Genomic DNA, 24,394 nt, shown 5'->3' with positions numbered 1-24,394 from the left:
AAATACATACTGACACATCCAAGCTCCGATTTCCACTTTTTAAGAACTCGTCATTGATTCAACCACAGGTTTGTTTTATTTTTAATACTTACTTTACCATTTGGCTCAAGTATCTGATATTGAACTCATATAGTTTTCTTATAACAATAATGCAATTATATATATTGATGTAGACTAACTTATTAGTAAAGATTTCAAGTATATTCTAATTAATAATATGCTCTTAGCAAAATGTGGGCAGCAGTGAATCCTAAAAGTTGGTCTTATTAAATATTCCTAGAGGCAGATCCATAACCAGAAACTCTACTTAGCCCTCAATCCTGCAAAATAATGTTTTTGACATTCTGTCTACATAGTTCAAGAATGACAGCAGTACTGCATAATGACATAGGCACTATCGTTGGTTCGGAATCAACAGAAGAACCCGGAGTTACATTCACAGGAATTACAAGCAAAGGCCTGTTTCTAGTCTGACTTCCTCTCTGTTGCTTCCTATTTTAGGCTTAATGAGCTCTCCCACAGGTAGGGCCCCAGACTATCGCCCTGGTTGTTCACCACTAAAATTTGCAGTATCTCTTTGCAAAATTGGGGATTTAAAGAGATCTAATCTCTAAAAAGAAATCCAAGCTTACAAGGAGCATACAATATGTTTTCCTTTTGCACTCGGGTAACAATAGAAAATACTCCTAATAGATTTCTTTTCTCATAACATTTTCAGAATAGATTATTTTTTTTAACTGCATTTAGCACAAAGAAACAACTTCACTACTGTACGAACAGAGTGAATAAGTAATATAGGAGCTGAAACATATTAGGTACAGGTTTTGTTTTGATAGTGTAACTTTTATTCCTTGATGAGGAAAGCAATCCATCTTGAAAATGATGGCATAACTCTTCAAGACATCAGTGTCAATGTTTTAAGCACGAAATGCATCAAATATCAGCTCATTTTTTTTACTTTAAAAGTACCTCAGTACATACCACCTGTGAACAAAAAAACCCTAACTTCTTTGCAAGTGTTAAAGAAAGGTGGGGGGGTTGTTTTGGTTTGTTTTCTCAGAACAGTTGTCCATAATATGTCAAAGCAAGAAGAAAATAAATTTTTTAGAAAGTAAGATCTCATGACATATACATTATGAAAAAACATTAAAATTGATTTTTGGATATGCAATGTATAACTTACAGGCTTGACTAATCTGCATTTTTAGAAACTAACAGATTGTTTTACTGGTTAGTGCAAATGTTATTGATCTTCTTTCTTGCTGAATTAATAGCACTAGCATAGGACAACTCGCTTTCTCAGCTTTCCCAATGTTTTCCTGAAAAGAGGCCCATTACATGGCAGGGGGCAAAGGACAGGCCCAGATAACACTGTTTAGACATTTCTTTGATGTCCACAGGCATCATCCTCGACAACTGACCACTAGAGACAAAAGAGCACTCTTAGGCTGCTGGAAATCCCAGCCATTCTTCTCACCACCTTTTGATATCCCAAGGCTTCTATACCCTGACCTCTGCACTTTGACACAAAGATCTTATTTGAAGGATGGTCAGCCATGTCAAAAATTCTTTCCAAATTTAGCCAATAAACTAAGGATTTCTTTTGCTTTTCATAATTGCTTTGTGTCCTAATGTACCGGGGGAATGGTAAGAAGAGTTTACAAAAAGAGCAGAGGGAATAGTGTCAATGAGAAAAAACATTCAATTTTCTGGTTTTGAAACCATTCTGAAACACCTACTTTCTTCCACAAACCACTCTCTCTAAAGCTTCTTGATGACACCACGTTGGGCACACGTACCCACGGTATTTCTGCCTCGTCAGTGTCATACCGAATATCAGTTTTAACATGCACATGTATGAGCTTGCTAACGTAATTTCAACCAATAAATGTACACATTTTAAATGGTGTGCATGCTGTAGTTTAAGGACTGATATCAATTTCTATACATTTGTTCATATTTTTAAAATAAATGTAACTGTAAGGGTTTTCAAAATCTTTTCCTCCCTACAACCAGTGTGATTAATAATTAGATCATTTTCCTATTGTCTTCCAGAATATTTAGAGAAAACATTTTCCATGAAACTATCAGAGATTACTATGGGTACTTTTAATCAAACAGTTTCATTTTCCCCCTTTCTGAGGGATAAAAGTTGAACCAAATGGTCAAACAGAAATAATACACATCTACCCAAGACACTGAGAGTCCCCTATCATCAACAACACAGTATTTTTCCTGCAGCATTTAAACAACATTTTCTGTACAAGCTCAGCCAGGAAAACACTTAGAGAAACAACCTTCTACCCTTCATTATTATGGGAAGTCCTACTGAAAACCCACTCCAGATACATAAATGACATCATTTATGTAAGTAATAACTCTAACAAGACAAACTTACTGACGATCAGTAAGTATGTACAAATTCGGAGTTCAGCGAAAGTAGTGTCTCTATTCAGTCTCTTGTGCTTTGACAACCACTTCCGTAACACACTGCTCAAACATTGTCCTGGAGTGAAGTTCCATTGCTGGGAATGAGGACAAAGTCTGTTTCAAAATTTGATGGATTTCACAGTATATACTCTTCTAAATTAACTTTAATTTAAAAATCTATGCCCAAGTGGTAAATTGTTTTGCATTGATTTTTTTTTTTTTTCAAACTGGCATTGATACAATTTTTTCTACACTGACAATATTCTTCCTAATTTATAAGTCAATGACATATCAGTGATAACCAACAGATAAAGAAGCATACATGCCAACATTTTAAAAATAAAACTATACATAATTTATAATGCCAATATTGGGATTTATAATGCTTGTTTTAAAGCCAGTTCTAAATCACCTAATATTATCTACTCAGCTCAGCCAATGTTTATTTACTTTAATGTAGATGCCTATCAGAAAAAAGTGAAACTGAATTCACAAAAGGAATTATTAGAATGACCAAGAATCTTGCCGTCTTTAGAAACTCTCTTCTCCTCTATATTAATTTACTACCATAAAAAGTATGGCAAATACCAGCAAATAATATAAAAAAGAAATAGAAAGAAAGGGAAAAAAGAGGATGGGTTGCAGTTTTCAAATTCAAAAAGTTCTCAGACAAAATACTGATGATAGCCATACAAGGGCTGTTAAAATTGATCCTAGTGGTTTCAGTGGGATTTGAACTAAACCAGACCCTCAGCAATTTTGCTCAGTGATTACTCTTGTTATTTTAAAAATAAATTGCATTTCTTCAGACAGAACAGGGGAGACAACTCTGAATCAGCACAGAGCCCTCAGAGCAACTCCAGCAAGAATGTAAAAGAGATAAAGGTAAAGCAGGGCAAAAAAAGCTCTACTGAACCACAAGTCTGGAAACATTTTCATTTAACTGAATCCTGACCATGGATAACACAAACTACACTGAAACAGGCAACATATACACGAACCTAAAGTCATATCTATATAGCAACATTAAAAGACTAAAAAATCAGTGGTGTAAATTCAATGCATAGAAGGCCATCGACAAATCTTCCAGTTCTAGCAGTGTCCACTGAAAAGATTACAATCGCTTTTATAGAGGCTCAGTACTGCTCCAATGTCGGAAATTATTGCCTTGCCAGTTTTACCCACATAGTTGCTCCTGTCGGCAATCCCTGACCCTCTTTAGTAAAAAATGTTAAAACAGTTAAAATAATAGATCTTCACCACCCCCATTCATTCCAAGCAAAACAGGTCAGGAACTGTGCCCGGGAGCAGCTCAGCGGCAGAGCCACCTGTGATAACCTCTGACAGAAGTGCAATAATGAGGTACTAGGGGCAGTAACCTTCTTAGCCAGCACAGTTGCAGTCGGAAGAGGATGTGTGAACAAAGCCTTAATAAAACACACTAGATTTTCATGTGCGTGCTTTTATACATGACCCTGAGCGTAGGCAAGTTCTATGGCTGCAGTTACACTTAATTCGATGTAGGCAGAAGATACAAGATTCAATAGATTATTCCTTTGCAGGCCTGCTATTTGTCAGACCATTCTTTCTCCATTGTGTCATCTTCATTAGGAGTTGCCAGACTTTCACCACATAAGCTAACAAACACAATTGTGTAAGCAATTTCTAATTGAATATATTAAAAGATGCACCTTAGCAAGAAAAATTATTTCAAATTGGATCCACAGAAGCACACAGTGAAGAAAATAAACCTCGGGGAAGCTTTCCCTGGAGATTAAGACCTCATTTGCAAAATTTAAAGGCATCACTCCAACACTTAATAAGATTTATCTTGAATTCAAGATAGCCTTTTTTCTTTAGAAAGTAAACACATTGACAAAGAAACCAAATTACATGCAAAAGCAATGCTACCTAGCAGTGAAAAGACTGTGAAGCAGTATAGCTAATCTGAAATGGGGATAGCATCATCCGTAAAGTTTTGCTCTCTTGCTGCCATCCTATACAATATAACGTCACATCCAGATTGGCCTCTCAACGTGATCTTACACCTGTACTGCTAAAATCATCTGGCCCAGGAAAAGATGCCTGGCTGTTATGCCGAGGGATGGAGACTCACTTGCATCCGCACTGCAGGATCATGTTCACGTCATTGGATCCTTGGCCAAAGTGTCTTTAGGTCTCTGTTTGGCCTCACAGAACTATTTGCGTGTGCTCTTTCCCCCAGTCAGTTTAATTCAATTACTATGCAGGCTGTAGTGCAGCTTTTATCAGAGTGACATTTTTTGGCATGGAACTAAAAACATGTGATAGACGAATGTTGCATCACATTATACAAGACCTACTTAAATAGTATTGAAAATTTTGTGGTATTAAGGAAGTCATAAGTAATTGTGTCATCCATATTGCCTAGTGGGAGCAGCCTTTCAAGTCAATTAGCTCCAGAACCACGCTTAAGTTTTTTGCCTTGTAGGGAAATTACTGTATAAGAGAACCCAAGAGAGAACACCACACAGTGAACATCACCAGTGGGCTGGAACTCGGGAATGAACTGAGAAGCCAAGCCACCTGCCCCACTTGCTGCACTCTTTTTCGTACCAACTGATACTCCCAGTTGCACCCCTCAGCTGCCTCTGGCTTCCCTTTAAGCACATAAAATGCTGTCTGCATAACAGAAAGAAAAGAACTAAAATAAACACCAGAATGTACTGGGAAACTCCACTGCATAAAAAAAAAAAGACGACACACACACAGAAAAAGACATATACTAACATCTATATAAGACTACACACGGTCACTGCCTGAGATTTTACAGGTGTTAATATTTTAATGTATGTGAAATTGAAAAAAGTAAACTGGCATTTTAAGACAGTTCGTTTTGTTCATGTTGAGACTGATTATTTTGAGGACAAGCAAGACGACAAGATGAGGGCTCAAAGACTTATAGTAAATGGGGCTACATCAGGCTAGTGGCCAATCACCTGTGGGGTTCCCCCAGTTTTTAGGGCCAGTGGTCTTCAATGTTTTTATAAATGATCTGGATACAGGAATTGAATGTACATTAAGTAAGTTAGGATTCTAAACTAGGAGGAGCTGTGGACTCCCTTGAGGGTTACAGACAGATCGCCTTACAGAGAGATCTGGATAGGCTAGAGAGCTGAGCAGTCACCAACCGTATGAAATTTAACAAGAGAAAGTGCCGGATTCTACCCCTGGGGTGGGATAATCCTGGTTATATATACGCACTGGGGGATGAGAGGCTGCAGAGCAGCTCCGCAGAAAGAGATCATAGAATCATACAATGGTTTAGGTTGGAAGGGACCTTAAAGATCACCTAGTTCCAAGCCCCCTGCCATGGGCAGGGACACCTCCCACTAGACCAGGCTGCTCAAAGCCCCATCCAGCCTGGCCTTGAACACTTCCAGGGATGGGGCATCCACAACTTCTCTGGGCAACCTGTGCCAGTGCCTCACCACCCTCACAGGAAAGAATTTCTTTCTAATACCTAATCTAAATCTCCCCTCTTTCAGTTTATAACTGTTACCCCTTGTCCTATCACCACATGCCCCTGTAAAAGGTCCCTCTCCACCTTTCCTGTAGGTCCCCTCTAGGTACTGGAAGGTTGTTAAAAGGTCTCCCCGGAGCCTTCTCTTCTCCAGGCTGAAAAGAAGAGAGATATCCCCCCAGATCTGGGGGTTTGGGTCGATGGCAAGTTGAATATGAGTCAACAGTATGCCCTGGCAGCCAAAAGGGCCAACTGTGTCCTGGGGTGCATCAAGCACAGCACAGCTGTCCGGTCAAGGGAGGTGACTGTCCCACTCTACACTGCACTGGTGCTGCCCCACCTTGAGTTCTGTGTGCAATTTTGCACACCTCAATATAAGAAGGACATCAAACTATTAGAGTGTGGTCCAGAGGAGGGCGACCAAGATGGTGAAAGGTCTCAAGGGCAAGACTTATGAGAAGAGGTTGAGGTCACTCAGTTTGTTCAGCTTGGAGAAGGCTGAGGGGTGCCCTCGTCACTGAGAGATGTCCTCATGGCAGTCTACAACTTCCTCAAGGGTGGAAGTAAAGGGGGAGCTGCTGATCTTCTCTCTCTGGTCACCGTGACAGGACACGAGGAAACGGAATGAATCTGCATCAGGGGAAGTTCAGATTGGATATTAGGAAAAGGTTCTTCACTGAGCGTGTGGTTGGTCACTGGAACAGGCTCCCCACAGGGCCTTAGTCACAGCACCAAGCCTGTCAGAGTTCAAGCAGCATCTGGATGACACTTAGTCATATGGTTTGGTTTTAGGTAGTTCTGTGAGGAACAGGCAGTTGGACTTGATGATCCTTATGGGTTCCTTCCAACTTGAGATATTGTATGATTCTACGATTGTATGGTTTTACAATGGAGCTTCTTTCCTGTATCCAGGTTTCCTCTAAAGAGCTCCATAAGCAAGAAAGTGAACAGTAGGATGGTTTTCCCACAAGTATTACATAAAAAGAAATGGACTTTCAGAGTCTGTTATCAATTTCTCCTGACGTCACAGATAAATGTCTGGGAATCTACCACAGTAATCTGAACCTGCCACATATGACCGCAGAGCAATACCCAATATTTATTGATGTATTCTGAGGCCTGGTACCAAAACTCAGTAAAAGTCAGAAGGACCTAACCAGTGGTTCAGAAGTCAGCTGTTCAAAGCTGTCGGTAACTGTGAATTGCCATGCTCTCTGACATGGAGCTGCAGTACATGGAATGGTAAGAATTAAAAGAGAAGATTTACTGTTATCAAACTTTACAATATAATTTTCCTTTGTGATTTTATGACTCATACCGAGGATGTAAGGAGATTTACCTTACTACCCTGAAAGCTGGGTACTTACAATTTCTTTTTTCAATCTGAGAAAGACCTAAACAAGCATCACTAGACAAAAATAATTTTTCAACTAATTCATAAAATTAACTTTCTAAACAATCCTTTAAAAGGCAAGAGGAAACACATTCCAATACACTCAGATTATATAAGAGACAGTAAATTCCACAATAATCCATCAACAATGGGGGTTGGAACTAGATGATCTTTAAGGTCCCTTCCAACCCGAACCATTCTGTGATTCTGTGTGTGTGTGTGTAAAACTATAGGAAGTTCTCCTTGTGGAGCTGCACCCTCATTTCACATTGTGGAAGCCTACTTGCCCCTAGAGAATAGACTGGAGTACCAGTGGAAGACCAGAGCGTTCCAAACACCATGTCTCTGATTCTGCATTCATATTTGCTTCACAGAATTTAATAGGACTTTTCCAGGACTTTATAAGCTCTTCTAAATACAGAATGTCCACTGTATGTTGCTTTTTGCTCAGCCACCCTCTCACATGAGTAGGCCTGGTCGGTATCTCCTGGCCTCCACCACGCTGGGCCGTGCATCACACACATGAGATGGGACTAATGCTGCTGCCTAGGAAATATTCCTTCTAAATGGTCTTTCAAATGGGGACCCCACTGTGAGGCAGATTACTACAGTACATCACTGAGATTCCTCTCCTGCTTTTCCAGCATCATGTGAACTTCAAATCAGGAGATATATTATACTGCTATGCTGCAAGCGTATAAGGTGCTTGTATCATAGCTGCGGGGCTGGATACTGGGTCAAATGTTCGTCTCATGCTGAGAAGACAAGACTTGGTTTATCTGCTTCCTTTTAAGGTTCTCTTGCTTCGAGGCCCTTCTGAGCAGCAGAGACATAATTACCACTGATGTGAACGCTATGCTCTTCTTTACACAAAAGATGAAAAATGACAAAAAATGTGGGAATATAGTAGAACAAGGGGGAAAACAACAAAGTGCTTAGCAACATATACGCCTGTTAACAGAAGTTTTTTAATTGAATAAAATGATAAAAATGAAACTACTTATCAAAGTCAGATATATTCTAGCAAGTCTGAACTGGCCAGCATCTAGATGCATTTCCTCCTCAAATGGGAGTGACAAGTGACTTTTTCACAGATAGCAGGAATAACTGAGCCCAATTTACATATATATATGTTATGAGTATCTCCACAGCATATTCATGCATGGGTTTTGAACAATTAGGGCCCAAACCATTTATAGTTCCGTCTATACAAAAATGCCCACTGAGATCTGGATCCTTCACTTAACTAAAGCATCCTTTCCATCACAGTCAAGTAAGTCACAAACATTTTCTTTAAAAACAAATGTATTTACATAATAAATCAACCATTTCATTACCTCTGTCTGGGGTGAAAATAATGAAAATAGCTGTCAGATTAAAATTAACAATTTTTACAACTTTTCAGCAACTTCCATATCATTCTTGCATTCAAAAATATTTTCACTGCTGTTATTACAAGTGTTGTAATAAAACAACAAGAATTGTTACACCAGTGATATCTATGATTTTATCCACCACTTTATGTGTATGATTTGACCAGCTGGTGTATGGGGTATTACTTTGTTACTTTAATCTGTAGTTTGCACAGAAACTGGGAGAGTACAGATTTTGAAAGCATGTGAAAATGTGGTTCCAAATAAGAAAAGCCTATACTTTCCTTTTTTAATGCACTAAACTTCCAGCTGATAAAAGTAAAACCACTGCTTTTACACCTGCCTACATACTCATTCAAGTCCCCTTGCAGTTGATACATATATCCTGTAGATGAGGACCTGTATGATGAAATGATAAGAGAAGCGCAGTCATAATCATTAGAAACTAGCTTATCATTTCAAAGCATTGTATAATGACACTAGAACTTCACAGGACAGGATTAGACCATTATTTTTATTTTAAATAAATGTTTATCCTTGGAATAAGGATAAAAAATGTTGTGGAAATAAAAACTTCACATCCCCAAAAGACAAAATCTACTATTTTTCCCCTTTGCATAAAAACAGAAGGCCTACCCGCACACTTTCCTACTAAGGACCTCTAAAAACTAAGTCAGCTAGGTTAAAAACAAGGATACATTTCGCAGGTAACCCATTTAAAACAACACAAAAAGTATTAAAGGAGTCATAAAACAACACAAAAAGCATTAAAAGAGTCAATAAGCTAAGTATCAGGATGAATTCTCATACCAATAAATACATTTTTTATGGCAATTCTTTGACAGTACTGCCTATTTTGATGACTGTGATGTTAATATACCTTCAACAGAAAAAAATTCATTTCTATTTATGGCATAATTACATAAAATATGCCTCCAACATCATTACAGATTGTTTCCAGTACATAAAGTACTGCTATGCTGTTTAGATAGAAAAAAGATATTTTCTTCATATAAGAAACAGTATTTATATTTTACAGAATTTTTTTCTAAGATATACAACGTCTAAATGGCAATTTTCTTTTACTGTTTCTTCAAAAATACACAACTGGATATATTACTTGTTAGACTTCCGCTGTTCCTCACATAAACATTCAAGCATGAAAGGCAACACATGGATAACAGCAAATGAAGGCAGACTGAAAATCAAACCAATGTTCTTTGGAATCCTTAGGTGTAATTACAAAGGAGTAGCTACAGATGTCTACAAAATGACTGTGACGCATTTAAATTTCCTTAGTAAATAACACTATCACCTGCAACAGCCTGTGTAACAAAAGTTTTTAAGAGTTAGTCAGATTTGCAGACTGACCGAATGAATAACAAGTCTAAGTGGAACAAAGCAAAGAATTTTCAGCTGTAGCTAAAGATGCAATGCTTTCCCTGTGCATGTGTGTAAAACACAAATGCAGTCATATTTTTGTGTAAGTGGGGTTGTTTGTATGTAGATTTTGGTTGTTGTTATGCCCCTTCATGTAGCTTTTATTCACATGAAATAAACCCATGGCTGAGCCTGATCTCAGCTGAGAGTAAGTAAATCCTTTATTTTGTATGAGGGTGAAAAAAGGAGTGACAGATCACTTATCATTCGCTGTGCAGACTTTGTATTCATGAGAGGAGCCACAATCAATAAGAACCAAAGGCAATTTTTCCCTAAAGATAATTATGCCCAGCATCATTAGAGTGTTATGAGTCTGATAGGCTTTCATTTATTAACAAGAATAGCCTTTGAAAGTTTACAATTTCCTAATCCAAATTTGGCCTTACATAATGCATGCTATAAAATGTTCCTGTTTTATTTTGTTATACAAAACTACACTGGTTTTGTCATGGTTACTTTTACACTGTGTAAGTTGCCTAAGTTTCAAATGCAGAAAAACTGCAAATGTCAAACTGACTGCCACTTTTCACGACTTAAAGTGCAATCTCTTCTGGGTTTTGTGGCGCAGCAGTTGTTTTTTAAAAGAGAAACTATGGAAGTCATTAATTTCTCATATAGAATGTGTTCTTTTAGTTCAACGAGGAAAACAGAACTCGAACCATTGTTTTTAACTTGCTATTTCACATCAGAAAACTCTTTCCTTAACTTTGTGCATATTTTGGGTAGTATTATTGAGGCTATAAAATCTCATCTAAGAGATTCTGAACTGTCATATCCAAAGACAAATTCCCTTAACGAAGTCTTTAAATACAGTCACAAATAGACAATAGACCTGAGACCTAAGTTACAAGAAAATTTCTGCAAAACTCTATATTCACAATACCAAGGAATATAGACATCTTTAACACAAAACAAATGATCCATCGCTTCAAAACCATTGTGCCTGACAGATATTCACAAAGCAAAGACAATCACGGCATAAGTGAAATTCCATCCCTAAATCATTCTGTTCTGCGCCTGTGCTTATAAGATCTTCTGTCAGGAGCTAATCTCACGTGACAGGCCTGATCCAAAGCCATTTGAAGTCAATGGAATGTCTCTTCCTGACTTCAGGGAGCTTTGCACCCAGCCCATATAAACTTCAAGAACAATACAGTTCATAGAAGGTTGTTTTAAGAGCACAATAGCTAACTATTGTCTAAGTAGAAAAGAATGTTAGCTTCAAATGGAATTTACCTGCAGTAGTAGATTTGTGTGAGGTTTGTTTTGTTATTGTTTTTTTTACACACATAACACAGTTAAACCTTTCCAAAGTGAGAACATTCAATTTCTTTAGCAGAAGTCACAGAAAATCAAAACTGCAGTCAAGTACCAAAAAAAAAATAAAAAAAAAATAAGTAAGCAAATTTGGTATGTAGTAAGTTTAGTTTTTCTAAAGAAACAAAAGATCATTTTTAAGGCCTCAATTAATTTGAGGTTTTCTTAAACAGCTGTGCGTTAAGGACAAGACAGAAAAAGAGGTTTCAAAAACATAACAGGCATTCCTGCAGTTAGCAAACCAAAAGACAGAGTTAAAAAATACAACAAGTTGTGTAAGCAAGGGGGTAGGCTGACAGGAAAAGAAGTTATTTTGTTCGATTTTTTTTAATAAAAACCCTGATTGTCTACTAACTGAAGTCAATTTCAAAGCTAGAGCTGACAACTACCACAGCAGATAAGGTGACCAAACTCAGACTGTTATTTATAGTTTGAAAAGAATAACAGAACTGTAAGCCCTGAAATAGCAACTAACATCATTTTAAAAACTGGTGAAAGAAAACTCCCATTGCTGTGATGTGGTTCTTCTGTCTGTTATAAGAAAAATGGGGCAATGACGAAGCAGACCAGTACAGAACCTGATGCTAATCCCATGTACACTTGTACCAGTAAATTTACACTGATGAAAAAGCAAATCAAAACCAGGTCTACCATCTCCAAGTTCCTCACAGCAGGCAGAGAACAGTGGTTCTAACTTCATCACTCACACACCAGATCTACTCACTACAGCTATTTTAGTTACCTAGTGTGGAGACGAAAACACAGAAACTTCCAATTAAGCACAAATATTCCAGAATGTCCCGATTTAGAGACTGATTCTGTTTCGTAATGAAAAAAAGACAACAAATCCTAAAGACTTTTATTCCTAAAACATACAAGCCACTGATAATTTTCTTTGTAGTTGGTTCAACATGTTTAACAACAAGCACTGACATTACCGACATTATTAGTTAATAATTTTCAGAAGGGTCTATGAGGCACTAGATCAAAACCAAGGTAGCTCATACCTCAAAAAGTAAAGTAAATGAGACAAAGCACAAGGAAAAAGCAAGCATCAATTTCTCCAATATGTAGATGTTATACTTTCTGTCTCCTTCATCTAAGCTTCCAGTATCCACAAATAAAAATAAACAACTCACTTTATAAATACACCTAACCAAATTGCTGATTTTTTATGCTGAGTAGATAAATCAAACATAATTATAAATTTCATTTCAGGCCAGTACAAAATTAAGGTTCTTTATAAATGAAATTAAACAGTATCTCTCAGGTCAAACAGCGTGCTTTGTTTTAGTATCACAAATATTTTCTTAAAATAATTGTCAAACAGACAAAAAAAAGAGCCATTTCCTTTGGGTGTTTTGGGTTTTTTTCTCCTTCTTTCTATTATATGCATTTCTGAACTGAAGCATTGTCCTAAAATGAAAAACCAAACTTCCATGCAAAAAACCCCAAAACAATATGCAGATTTTAGCTTTGCTTTTCATTTTTATTTTTTTCTTCTGACATGCACAAATTAATGAATTGTTTTGTTCATCCAGAACTACATTTTGAGGAAATAAACCACTCCTATATTTTGTTAAGCCTTATTTAGCCATGTATTTCAGGTATCAGAGAATTTGCTTTCACAGTTTTGCCCTATTCTCTCCTCTTTCTACACAGGCAGTTGGGACACAAACTGCTCACTGCTGAATATTGCTAGCTGGTATCCTGATACCCTCGGACCTGGTCTGCTCCCCTCTTACTCCATTCGTGTTGCTTCCTGCTGCTAACACTTCCTTAGCCTTCAGGAGACCTGGGCTTCCAGTTACCCCCTTGCCGTCTCTGAGCATTCCCAGGTGCTGATAATCTTTTCTCTGTATTGTTGCTGCTGCTTCTCTTTATTTTGGCAGATGCTACAGCTTTGCAAGTTGCAAGGATCTTACCTCTGAGACCCTCTTTGTTGCTCTGTCTGTGACCACGCTGGAAGCAGGGAGCGATGGATATTAGGGAAGCATGAGCCTCCCCTCGCTGTTTAGCAGCGTGGTCTGCAAAGAAAGATAGAGATGCTGCTCTCTCCTCCTCCCCCCTCGCTGTCCCAGCTTCCTCCTCCCTCCTCCTTTGCTCCCTCCTTCCCATCCACAAACTCTAGTTCTGTCTGTGCTCCAACACAATATGCTACCTCTCAGCACCAGCTACCTAAGGTCAAGAATACAAACCCCTCTCCCTTCCCCCCTGCCTTTTCCTCTCCAGCCTCATGCATCCTCACCCCTGCTTCCCACTGAATATGGTATCTTCCCAACTAGACATGCCTTATTTGGCTCTAGGGTCTAAACCACAGGCAATTTCAGCAGCCTTGGAAGAAAAAAAAGAGTTACAAAACAGAAGATGCACAGGGAAGACCAGGAATACGAAGGCAAAGTGGAAGTCTTCCGGAGAAACTGGAAACTTTGGGCGTTTATCTGTGTGTGAAAGAAATCTAGCCACAGTAGCCAAAGCCTGCCACTTGGGAGATTAGTTTAAAAGATCTATACAGATTAAAGAAAAGTGCCCTGGATAGCTAGTTATATCCCAAATCCGGCTTACCTATTGTTTATGCTCTTTGTTTCTCGATCCTTATTCTAAATAGCTTTTTATAAAGAAGCTTCCAAACTTCTCCCCTGCAAAACCAGACTTAAATACCAGTCTAAGCTGATGATGCAATAGTGAACGAAAGTGAAAAAGTAACCAGTGGTATTTTTTAAGATTATGAGCTATGAAATAATCACCTTTAAGATCATGGAAAAGACAGGCACAGGTCCTCAGACTTTTCAGCTTGAATGATAAACGTATTCAAGTGGTCTTTTTACCCTTTCAGCAGTTATAATGACTAGAAGCACCTTCAGGTTATCAGTATGCAGCTTCTAAAAATTGCATATAATTATAGCTAGGCAGCGTGTTCTTCTTAAGGACCTAATTTTAGACACACAATAAACCAGTCCTTCTAAAGTGTTTGTGTTTGTTACACAGACTATGGACAGAAGTAGGTGATGCTGAAGGCTTCTACAAGATCTTGTCTGCTTAAGGTTAAACACTTTAGTTAAGTGGACAGGATCTCCCTCTGGAGGCCTTGAGAGGCACCTGACTCTCTCTGGGGATGTATGAAAATGTATTAGGCACTTACTTCATGTGGTCTGGATAGCAAGTTAGCAAGTTAGCTATCATCTGGATAACTTTTGTTAATTAGCCAGGCTGCCAGCATCAAGACCTTCCTTCCTGCGTTGTGGGCTGCAATATGCTTTTTAAGAACTAGTGCCATCATGCACTATGTACGGAAATATTTCCTACTAACCTCCAGTATACACACCACTTTCTAACAGCCTTTACCACTACAAACGGGCAAGAGTACCACTCCTAAGTTGTAGCAGAAAGTTGCTCAGAACTTTGTGTGTGCAACAATGTTTTCAGACCAGAAACAATCCTTACAATCATTACAGCAACAATCTCCAGATAAGTATGAGTAATCACCTCAAACTGCTGCTGTTCATGTTGCAGTTGATAAGAGGACTAAGTCAAAGCTCATAATTTGAATGAGTTTTTATTTTAACAACAGGTAAACTTTAAAAATAAAGACGTTTAAAAAAGAAAGGAGAGAAAATCAGATGTCTCGTTTACTTTGGTGCCAAAAGATCTCTATAAAATTAGCTAGATGCTTTTTGTAGAAGACTCCAGAGCTGTCACAGGTCAGCACAACTTCTGAAGGTCAGAACTTATTCCTGATGGTCAGCAAAGGAGGCTTTAAAATGGACAGGCCATTTGGAAGTAACATAACACCAGGACCAGGGTTTTTTTACCCACATAGAAAGCTGATGAAGTACTACCAATAGGGTAAGACATATAACCTATAGCTTAAACCAACTTTAGTACCAGAAGAGTGGTAAATATGAGTGGGACACCAATGACTGACTGATGGACTGTCTCTAGCATATTCTTCAATGATCTAGAGAAGGAGGTGAACACTGCTGTGACAAAGCTTGACAGTTGTACAGCGCAGAACACTGAAAAGACAGAAAATTATTCAGGATACACAAATACAGACTGTGAAATATTGCAGGCATATCTCATAGTAGTGGATGACTGAAAAGGCAGGTTAAATTAAGTACTAATAAATGAAAAACAATGGATGTGCAGTAAAAGATCTGCCTCGTAGCTCTAGCAAGCCGTAGTGGCACTTGGAGCAAGACAAGTCAGAGGCAAGATGCTGACAGCATGGGCACTCTATAGGGAACTGAAGAACAGTGGAAGAGCAAGAGCAGCTGTCCAGAAGAGTTACCTATCCAGAGAGCGGGTGAGGAAAGAATGGTATGAGGCTGCTCAGGCAGAAGGCAGCAGCACCTGTCAGGGAACTAAAGCTGGGTCCAGCTCTGCTGTTTCTCCAGTGCACAAGCCTACTAGGAGCAATGGACACACTAGGGGCATTCCTATCCTTTGTGTGCTATCCTTTGCCCTCACAGCAGACAACTCTTTTTCTTTCAGCCAATGTTTTTGCCAGTGCTTGAGCCAACAGCAGCAGTCACAGCACCAGAAAATCCCAAAGATACTTCCTCCTTGTCACCTGCTCTTCCTTCTCTGCTCTTGCTGCAGCTGCTCACTGGATGTGCATAATGATGGACTCCTACCCACTTAGTAAACAAGTCTTTGAGCACTGTAGACAGTTTTCTGAAACCATCAGCTTAAAAGCTCACTAGTTGTCAAAAAGGCACATACAGTGTTAGGAAAAAATAGAGAATAAAGAGGAAACCATCAGTTTGACATTGTATTAAGTCTACACTTACAGAATGTTGGTATACTGCCTGTATATTGGGTCATGGAATCATAGGATAATTCACATTTGAAGGGACTACAGGAGGTGTCTAGCCCAACCTCCCAGAAAAAGAAGGGTCAGCTATGAGATGAGGACAGGTCACTTCTGGAAAACTCCAAGGATGGAGACTACACAACCTCTCTGGGCATCCCATTCCAGTGCTTTACTGTCCTCATGTTGGGTGGAAAAATTGTCCTTTTTTCCTTTTCTTTTCCTTTCAAATTAATTTTCTTCCTTTCAAATGTCACGCCATTTGAAAAGGCTATAGCAGAAGAGAAAAGCAACATAGAAGAGTGACTACAGATTTGAAGTAACTTCCACACAAAACAGACTACATAGGCTAAGAGTCTTCAAAATGGAAAATAGGTAACTGAGCTGATAAAGGACTAAAGTTGAGAACGATATGGAAAAAGTGAACTGAAAAGAAGTTCTTCCAATTTCTTATAACACAGGAAATACAGAGCACCCAATGACATGATTAGAGACCATATTTGACACAAAATTAATTTTTTCAAACAACTTATAATTAAATTGTAAAACTCACTGCTGCAGAATGTATCACCAGTCAAAACTATCAAAGGGTTCGAAAATGAATTCAGTGAATACATAGAGTTTGGTCCATCAGTGGGCAGCACAGATGCAGGACATCTGAAGGACGGGAATTATCCAAACTGTTTATTCCAAATGGATACTCCAGAGAGGGCGCTACTTTACATTTCTGTTTCTTAAACTCTTCCACAAACTGGATGTTCCTACTGTCCATTGTCATGGACAGAATATAAACAACATACTTTGGTACCACGTATTTTTACAAAGCAAAGTTTTCTGTGTACTCTTCTGTGGCTTTTTAATAAAACACATTTCTAGCAATTTTCTTCGTAAAGTGACATGAAAAATCTTCTCATACATAAAACACCAATGCAATAATTCAGTAGAGGCAATCAAGTTTCATAAAGTTGCTAAAAGTTTTAAAACAGTCCATCACATAACATTTAAAGACACAATCATGCAGTGAATTTCTGTTTATTATACCTTGATGTAGCCACAACATAGTCTTCAAATACCTGTGCATTTTCATCAGCCATGTTTAGCACAAGTCTTCTACCTCAGACATGTCTAACAATCTCCGCTTCCTCTTCATAGACTGCTTGTAAATCATATGCCCCTGCAAAGATGTAATAAATTATATTGGTGTGGTTCTAGATCAAAAGTATCCAAGTTCTCAACTTGGTATTTTCCCTCAAGGCTGACTGTTCCTCTCAACTTCCAATGATAGACCACCAAAGCAGGTTCTTGGCTTTGTTAGAACAGCCACACGACAAACTCCAGAAGCAAAAGACAGCCATTGCCTGTGGAACTTAAACAGCAGAATCGTAATTTTGGCAGAAGCCCAGGTTTCTGAGCAGAGCCTGTAGATCTGTGGAACAGCCCAAGGGCTGCCGTGGCAGGCATGAAATTCCGAGCTAGTCCTGAAGACTCATTCTCTGTATTAACAGAGCAAGTATCTGCTTTACACCAACCAGGTGCTGGATCGTACCAGCTCAGGCATCAATTTTAGCACAGGATTTCAATTTAGCTATAATCACTAAGCCACAGTGCTCTCCTGTTTTATGCAAAATATACATAGAGATTTTTCTACAAGTTTACAGATATTCACTGTGATTAAAATGTTCACACAAAAGGCAAGTCTGCCTTGAAGAATTTCTTTCTGATATGAGTCAATATTTACTTTACATTATTGATCATAAATAATCATTTTAGGTGCTTACCACCTCTTTTTTAATTTGTATCTGACTGAGCCTCCAGTCTTCTTAAGCCTCTCAATAAACTAGGGAGAAAATTCTGTTACTCACGTTACAAACATTACCTAAGGTAATATAAATTAAGCAATAACATTTAAAAGAAGAACACCAAATATCCAATATACCATTGACAGATAAAGAAAGAATATCTTGGGGATGAGTTTCTGTGAATAGTGAAATATTTAGGTAGCTACAAGAATGAGGAAGTAATCAAAATACACATAACTTAAATATCTACTGGAAATGAAAAAAATCTGCATAGCATATTCTGAAGTTAGCACTGGACATATTCACAAACTATAAATGACACTAAGCATCAGATTCTTAATAATTGATAAAGTTCACCACCACTTAAGCACCACTTTCCCAATTACAACAAAACTTGGTTGATATTGAATGTTAGGAACTAAGCCATCTTTGACGCTCTTACAGAAATCATGCAAGACACTTCACAGCTATTTAAAACATTCCAGTTATTATCAGAGGAAAGAAATCCTGTCTAGCTTTCATGTTTAGATGTTGCATGAAATTCTTAACTTGTCTCCTTAAAACCCTCCTTTTAATCATATGAATACCAGGTACTCAATATACAGTCTACAGAGTGATTCACCCTACCAGAACAATTAATTTCGTCCATACCTTTTCATTCCCCCTCTTTCTAGGATACAGAGTTTTACCCACTCCTCATCTGGAACGGCACTCATAACCAAACAGCAGTTGTTCTCTAGTGCAGGATGGATACACATCAAATCACTTCTTGAAAAAAAAAAAAACAATAAATCCAATCAAAAAACCAAGCAACATCACCATAATATTTCATTCTGACAGTAGGAAATTTAAGATGGCTTAAGCATTTTCAGTCATATGGAATTCTTATTACATGGCCAAAATACAGGCACCCCCATGCAATGCATGTGACTAAAGGTAACCAAAACTTAAAGCACATGCCTGCATTTTAGTTAGGTAACATGCCAGTCTGATTATTCCTAGGAAAAGGTTATTAAATATGGCTATAAATTAATGTGTCTAAGAAACTGAGTGTGTCACCTCAGCTAGAATGATGGCTACAAGTAGTAGAAATTCCAAAATCAAATTCAAAGACGTGGTGTCAGACTACAAAGTCACAGCTGTATTATTATTTATTAGAATTTGCCTTCTGATCAGAAGCACCTCAAGGTTCCTCAATACTGTAGGCAAAACTGAATTTTGCCATTCCACAGTCAGCAATCATTTTGCTCTACTTTCTATTAGCTACTTTATATTTTGCTTGTGGTGGCAAAATGAGAAGAGGGATAGAAACGTCTGCTTAGCTTTAAGGCTCTGGGGATGGAGGTGATCCAACCTTGCCAGAGGGCTAGGACCTGTTCATGAGGGGTGTTACTCCATAATGGTGAAACACGGAAGCTGTACAAGCACAGCATGGATGGCTGGAATGTAGATGCCTCCAAAATGGAAATGACTACCTGAGCTTTCCCAGTGTTTTCTGCTTTTCCAGCATCCTCCTACAGCATGCTTCCCAGTGGCAGGTAACCCACTTTCCCAGAATCTCTTTCTCCTCTACCCTTCCCTCAGCACAGAACAGGTGCCCCAACATTTCTCAGCCATTTCACATTCTCACTGCTATGAGGCAAAGTGGGAAACTGTGGAAGAGAGGATGGCAGTGGCCAACCCAAACACTTCCCTCTTAGGCTAGAATTACTTTTATGCACCTAGAGACACCACCACCATCAGTGAGTGTGCTAGATCATAAGCCTCAGTGCACACGTAAGAGCAAGTTACTCTAATTTCAAGTGCTACAGAATGCTTTTTCGTACTATGAAATAAAATTAAATAATAAAATACATTTTAAATAATAGAAAAACTGCAATGGGGAAATCTTCACCTAAAACAAAAAAAAATAACTTCAAAGACACTTTGAAACTCAAGATGTAAAGATAACCATCTTAGGAGGATGTACTTCAACTTTTCCATACATTTAAAGCTGACAAAATGAAATACATCAGGCAATTCTGGATGTCCTCTGCAACTCAAAAGATACAAACAACAAGTATATAATAATGCTCTTTTGCAACAGGAATCTTCTTCTGTTGTTTAGCACTGTGCTGTTCAGGTCTCATTACCTGACTTGATCTTCCTTATACTCATACAACAAAGTGAAGAAATAAGAGATTTGGCTTCTTAAGTTAATAGATGACTATTTGCCATGTATACAGGAAGTCAGGTTAAGCTGAGCACATCAAGAAAGACTACTGTTACCAGAAACAGATTTAAATCATTACGTTTTACAGTGCTAAAAATTACACAGTAGTGTTCCATACCTTTATGCCTAATCGTTATGCAGCGGTGAGGACCTCAGTAGGACCTTAGGGAGGCTAGGACATTCATACAGACAGACATATTAATATACAAAAATATGTATGATTCTATGTAGTTTAAACAGATACTTACATCTATTTCTGTCTTTCATGATTTTCTACTTTAGCACCTTTGCAGGAAGATATTTCCTCTGGCTCATCTTTGCAACAACACATACGCACCTAATGGAAGATACCGTTACAAGATTATTAGCGTTAAAGGGAAGATTGCTTTTGACACAGAATTGTACAGACCTTTACAGAAGGCAGGATATTGCAACTACTATGCACATAAATAAAATAAATACATATCATATAAGGAGATAAAGGAACCTGTCAGGTGATATAATTCTCAAATTCAGGATTACATATATATCACATATAGGACGTTAGTGTAACAAAAAAATAAAAGAACAGGAAAGTAACAGCATTCAAGTGAATTTTAAAATATTACAATGTCAATATAAAAAAAAATCCTATTTTGCATTAAATCCAAACCTTGCATTACATGCTGCATGAGATTCACCAGTAAGAACTTTCACAAAGCAGTCTAATTTCAGCTGCTCAAAATAAAAGTAAAACCTACATGCCTAAGCAGGGCAGCATAAAATATTAAAATATTAACATAATTGGCATTAAATTACACAAGTGAAGCATTTCTAAGAAAATTATATTCTGACTTTCGCATATAGTCCCTCAAAAATTTTAATGAAACAGCTGTTCTAGTATGTATTGATGTTAAAAGATCAGATTTAGGAAATGGAATTATTGCCCCCTGGTGGTAAATTAAGAATCAATGCAATCGGAGAAAACAATTTCAGATAAATAAGCAAATCTTTCATTTTAAGAATCAGGACCTGGGCAATTGATTTCTGGAGATATTAAAAAGAATGCACAGCCATTTTAATATGCAATAAGATAAGAGTAAATGGGGTATAATTTACATTTTCATCTACAAGAGTAATAAAGAATGTGGGAGAAATTTTATAATCAGCTTTATAAAATGTAAATAATAACTCACTAGAATCAAACTCTCTGATCAACAGGATGCCACAGCCAAAACTCCTGATAGTCCAGTCAGTTACTTCAAAATCTAATTTTAATTCAGAAAAATTATTAGTCTTTATAATTTTCATGTAAATATAGAAAAACCTTCCTGAATCTGAATCCACGTAGGGCTTTTCTTTGCTCAGTTAGATATTTCAGCAGCCAAGGACAGAGAAGCAAAGGAACAACGGAATTTGATCTTATGACCGGCTAGAACAACAGCATAGTTAAATGTTGATGCAATGTTTTCCACATGGGTTAATACAGAAATTCACGTACCCTAATCCTCAAATTTTGAGTTATTAGCCTCCCTCCAAATATCTGATTACCCAACAATCATCAAAATCCTATTCAATGATTTTTACACTGCATGGCACATTCCTTGCTTCACCCCAAGCTAAAGTAGCCCAAGACACTATTCCAAACCATTTTGCTGTTCCAGCTGGAAAAAACCTGCTTTATCACAGTGGGTTTACACAATCTGTGATTACAACAGTAAGATACATCTTCCAGTTAAGAGTATAACAAAGGGAGAGAAATATTCATTCCTTATGGGACTACATTTATCACCACGGACTAGTTAGCAAGGATCATGTTGCCCATAAAAAAAAATGAGCATTTTTACATTTTAGCAATGTGTTGTTGTTTCTATGACAGGAAAACCTTTTGCATCTGCAGCAGTCTAAGCTCTCCTTAGAATACTGACAAGCAACATTTACATGATGTCTTTAACTGCACAACTCAAGGCTTCATGTCTCCTGATACACAGACATCATGCCTTTGAAAAGCTGTAATATATTTTTCCCTTTTTTTTAAAATGATTAAAGCTCTACAGACCTCTACAAAGACAATTATTAGCATGTAAGTATTTGATTGAAAATCAGTTACTATGAAGAAAAATCCCTCCTCTGTCAAGGCATCTGATGTATCAGTGGTGACGTAAGCTACTCCAAAGGAACGTTTAACCTGAAGGGATATGAAACAGCTAATAAATTAAAATTAATTCAGTATTTTTTCAAGATAATAGAGTGTTATTTGACCTGTCCAGCCTGGCATATTAGATGAATTAAGTTCTTCATGGCTTTGAATTCCTCATACTAGACTGGCAGTTTTACACAATATCCAATGAAATTCACATTTTAACAGGGTGCCTGCCCTGAAGACAGAAAAAGGAAGTGACTGGAAATTTCACCAAAGGTGTAGGTGGGGAAGGCAAAATAGTTCACAAATTCTTTAAGCAAAAGAACTCCATGACAGACTTATCTGTGGTACAATACGGTAGAGAACTGTTAACTGACATAAAGAGCAATCAATTTAACAAGGTGTTGTGTTTTAAAGAAATGGTTTTGTCTGACAAACAGAAGTTACCTGCTAAATCATAAATTTTGAGATTACTGCTAATGCTGACAAATGAGCAAGTCAACAGTCACTGCTTGCAAAAGGTCATCAGAAGTGTGGAAGAAAGGGCAGGAGCAATGGAGTTGGGATTTGGGAAAGGATCTGGGACCTCTCACTGGGGGTAAATGGACAGGCTTAGTTCAAACAAGCCCCATGTATTGTCTCCTCACTGTCCCTAGACTAACACACCTAGCCCTTCACCCACAAACCTGTCATCACTAACTTATTCTTGACATGGGCACGGGACCCTTATCTCCGCAGTGACTGACATAGACAGCTTTGGCCTTCTTACACTAGCAAGCTGTGACAGAATCAGATTACTTGATAAGAAAGCAATACTAATTATTCTCACACCTATTAACCCGACGGTGCTTGGGCAAGGGGCTCTATCCATCCTTATGCTGTACATTGAGAGAAGAAAAACCTCCCTCCTCCCAGTAACCAAAGTGGTGAGAACTACCCCATTTTAGCCCACTGCAGTGTTTAAGGGAGCTCCCCTTGCTGGCTGCACCCTGCCAGCAAGACAAGGAGGAAAGAAGGGGGTGAGCAAATCCTTTTCTGTGCCACTATGGGAGGGTGATGAGAGCAGAGGAATTACAGAATCACAGAATGGTTTGGGCTGGAAGGGACCTTAAAGATCGCCTAGTTGCAAATCCCCTGCCATGGGCAGGGACACCTCCCACTAGACCAGGCTGCTCAAAGCCCCATCCAGCCTGGCCTTGAACACTTCCAGGGATGGGGCATCCACAGCTTCCCTGGGCAACCTGTTCCAGTGCCTCACCACCCTCATAGTAAAAAATTTCTTCCTGATGTCTAACCTAAATCTACGCTCTTTCAGTTTAAAACTGTTACCCCTTGTCCTATCATTACACTCCCTGATGAGTCCTTCCCTGTCTTTCCTGTAGGCCCCCTTTAGGTACTGGAAGGCCGCTACAAAGTCTCCCTGGAGCCTTCTCTTCTCCAGGCTCAACAATCCCAATTCTCTCAGCCTGTCCTCATGGAAGAGGTGCTCCAGCCCTCGGATCATCTTCATGGCCCCCCTCTGGACCCAACCCAACAGGTCGATGTACTTCTTATGTTGGGGGCCGCAGAGCTGGACACAGTACTCCAGGTGGGGTCTCAAGAGAGCAAAGCAGAGGGGCAGAATCACCTCCCTCGACCTGCTGGCCACACTTCTTTCGATGCAGCCCAGGACACGCGTGGCTTTCTGGCTCACGTTGAGGTTCTTCTCCCCCCAAGCGCCAATCCGGGCGCTCCCCGAAGTCCCTGTCCTCCCGGGTTCAGCGGGGAGGGCTCCCTTGAGCAGACGCCGTTCCTCCCGCCGCCGCGCTGAGGCGATGGCGCGGTGGCCGCCCCCCCCCTCGCGGCCGCTGACAGGGCGGGAAACGCGGGCTGGGCGGGGCGGCGGCGCGAGCGCGCCGCAGGGGCCACTGGGTAAGGGGAACGGCCGCCTCGCCGCCCCGGCGGGGGCGGGACGGAACGGTCGTCGTCGTCACCTTCGCTCGCGCCGTGCCGG

The 24,394-nt window shown here is 39.0% G+C and overlaps 1 protein-coding gene across 1 annotated transcript in view; it reads right to left on the bottom strand.

The window, feature by feature from the left end:
- GREB1 (growth regulating estrogen receptor binding 1) overlaps positions 1-13,478 on the bottom strand; it is a 94,721-nt gene extending 81,243 nt beyond the window's left edge. Inside the window, exon 1 of the mRNA XM_063330489.1 lies at positions 13,381-13,478. The gene's annotated coding sequence lies outside the window, so the exon portion shown is untranslated. The remainder of the gene's footprint in view (positions 1-13,380) is intronic.
- Positions 13,479-24,394: the final 10,916 nt, after the last annotated feature.

The sequence above is a fragment of the Chroicocephalus ridibundus genome, chromosome 3 (genome assembly GCF_963924245.1).
Source record: "Chroicocephalus ridibundus chromosome 3, bChrRid1.1, whole genome shotgun sequence".
NCBI classification, from domain to species: domain Eukaryota; kingdom Metazoa; phylum Chordata; class Aves; order Charadriiformes; family Laridae; genus Chroicocephalus; species Chroicocephalus ridibundus.
The sequence above is the reverse complement of the archived record's forward strand: the minus strand, read 5'-3'. Positions and strand labels throughout refer to the sequence as shown.